The 3,088-nt window shown below is 33.2% G+C and overlaps 1 non-coding gene across 1 annotated transcript; it reads left to right on the forward strand.

The window, feature by feature from the left end:
• Positions 1 to 1,857: 1,857 nt before the first annotated feature.
• On the forward strand, positions 1,858 to 1,930 carry TRNAR-ACG (transfer RNA arginine (anticodon ACG)). Its single transcript has one exon. It is a non-coding gene; the product is annotated as a tRNA-Arg (tRNA).
• The last annotated feature ends 1,158 nt before the right edge of the window (positions 1,931 to 3,088 follow it).

A 3,088-nucleotide genomic window follows, 5' to 3' on the forward strand; every position in this document is an offset into this window, starting at 1 on the left:
GGAAAGAAAATTTGTGAGCGTTACAACAGGAGAAACCAGCAATTTGTCTCTCTCTACACATCCAATTAAATTAGATGTGAATTCACTTAAAACAGAGTTAGAGAAGCACGTAAATATGGTTTTGTCATTTTGTGTGTCTATGTAACAACTGTATTCTCTCAAAAACCTCCCCTGAAGTTTGATTTTAATAAAAACCTCTCCTGTAATTTAAAAAAAAAAAAATATTGCAGTTACCTCGCTTTCTTCATTGTCCCAACCACAAAACGTTAACGTTTGCATTAGTTTTTTAAAATACTCATTTTACCCTTATGCCTATCAATTTAGATGGAGATTTAGTAAAATACTCCCTAAAAGCTTTTAATTTTTAATTAAATGAATTCCTAAATCAAATTTAAAAAAAAAAGTGAAATAATTTCATTGTAATTGAATAAAGTCTGAAAGGGCAGATCTGGCCTTTTGATCATATTGAAAGATGCCCTAACAAGTAGTAATTAGGGCAATTTTGTAGCTTTCATAGTCTCTGTTATTGAGATAATAATGTTTACTTTTGGTAATGAACTCAGACAATATAATTATAGGTTTTGTCAAAATTATATGGGAGGTTTTTGTTAAAATCAAACTTCAAGGGAGATTTTATGATTGCCACAACCATTAGAAGAGGTTTTTATATTTTATCAAAAAATAAACTGGAAAGTTAGAAGGCTACCAAGGAGGCCATATAGGATAAAGCAGTTGCTAACATAGACAACCTCATTTAGATGCATGGGGTGTAAGTGGAGTGGTGTTAGGTTGGTTTGAGATCAACCCAAACCCAATCCGAGTTATTGAACCCTAAGGCCCTAACCCCAACCAAGATTAGATGACCTTGGTTTGGCTTGATTTCTTCAGTCTCGAAAGGTTCTTAGGGTTCGTTCGGTTTACAAGACCAGGGGTTTGGAATCAAAATCAGAATGATTTGATTCCAACTGTTTGGTTGGGCGGAATCAGAATTCTATTCCCATTCGTGGTGGAATGCATTCCTCCATTTGAGGGGAGTGGCTATTCCCTCCCCTCTTTTGGGAATCAGAATCCATTTCAACTGATTCAGATTCTTATATAAACCAAACATGTGAGAAGAATAAACCATTCTGATTCCAATTCCTATATATTTTGGTCCTGATTCTAAGTATAAACCAAACGAACCCTTAGGTTCAGTTTGGAAGGAGTACAAATACAAATATGTACAGTACAAATACATATAAAATAATACAAAATACAAGGTTTTGTACCCTACAAATTTGCATTTGCACTCCTTCCAAACTGAGCCTTAATTTTTCAGAGTGAAAATTGAGATAAAGTTATGCGATTTCTGAGTTTTAAATTTATATTAAAAATTATGCATTTTAACTACGGAAAAGAGTATAAATATAAATATATATAATATAAATACATACAAAATAATACAAAATACAATATTTTACACTTTACATATTTGTATTTATATTCTTTGCAAACTGAACCTTAGCGTAAGGCTCAATTTGAAAGAAATATAAATATAAATAAGTAGAATACAAATATACAAAGTACAAAGCTTTACTTGAATTCCTTACTTTGATCCTCAATTACAATTTCACCAAAAACATATTAGAGATAGTGCTTTAACTTGGGCTGGATTAACCGAAACCCAGCCTGAAAAGGTGAAATTGGTTTTAGACTCGTTAGAGTAGAAAACTTGAAAATTGTGAACCCAAACCTATTTGGCTATTAAACCAGAAAAACAGTAGATTCTTCGGTTTGCTAAAGATCGTGGTTGTGGGTTTAATAACCATGACCTAACCCAAAACTATTTATAAATATCATAAATGCAATGAGACAAATGACTCCGTGGCCCAATGGATAAGGCGCTGGTCTACGGAACCAGAGATTCTGGGTTCGATCCCCAGCGGAGTCGTCTCTTACCAAATATAAGATGTGATGCCAATTGCCAAAAAAATGTGGACCATGTCATGATCCAATCCGATCCTATTTTGTTAGATTCAGATATTCTCTTTTCAAATTTTTTTGGATTGGATTCTTACAGATTGGATAAGGGGGTGATCCAAATTGTGTGTGTGCGTGTGCTATTTATTTATTTATAAATATGTATATATTATAAACTTTTTATATTATTTACTTTTTATACAAAAACATGCATATATATGATGAAAATAATCAAAAATATACTTCCATTATTTTTTTTATATAAACCTTTATATTTTCTTTTCCTTTTAATAACTTATTAATTTTTTAAAAAACTAAATCAGATCGAATCAGATTTGGATATCCGACATCTTTAATTAACGGATTCAGATTCAGATCAATGTTTATGAGATCCAATTATTTCCTCGGATCAGATTAGATCTATGGTTTATAATATCAGATCATAAACCATGGTGTGGTTGTCCAACAAAGTCTATCTTGGCTGTTTTCAAAGATGCTCGAAATTGGTATTTGGCATATGATGTTAGTAGCTAGCTCAGTCCCTCTTGTATAGGTTTCCCTATATTTCTCTTCCTTTCCCTACCTTTTCTTTCAAACCAAATACAGCCTAAAGTTTTGGTAAGAGCATCTAGTTGCCAACTCCCCGTGAAAGGATAGATTAATATTAAATTCAGACACTTTCATTCTATACAAGAGATGCCATTACGTACTTGCTTGCTCATTAGTTATGGGTTTTTGGAGACATGAGTTCCCATCCTGATCTCCTTATTAAGATTTTCACACCCTTCAGCAACTCCACCCTACTACTGAGGATGTTCTACCAAACAGTACTTTGCATGAGTAATCAATGGTGTTTCACAATTAAAGAACCATGGGGCAAATACTTTGCTTGTATAAGCTAGGTGCATAGACTCTCCTTCATCAAGAGGCAATTTTCACTAGAGCCAAATTTTTAAAGCCTAACTAGCTAACCCACCATGAAACTTGGCTCTCATTAACTGACACTATGATTTGAAATAGATATGTCTGTGTTCTTCTCCGTAACCCCACCAAAGGTTGTGTGTTAGTCTAATGAGTTTGTCGATAATGAGCTTCAAGATTGATTGATAGCCATAAAGTAATTGGGAGC

Source organism: Nelumbo nucifera, chromosome 2, assembly GCF_055504915.1.
Source record: "Nelumbo nucifera cultivar China Antique chromosome 2, China Antique-T2T, whole genome shotgun sequence".
In the NCBI taxonomy this organism is placed as follows: Eukaryota; Viridiplantae; Streptophyta; class Magnoliopsida; order Proteales; family Nelumbonaceae; genus Nelumbo; species Nelumbo nucifera.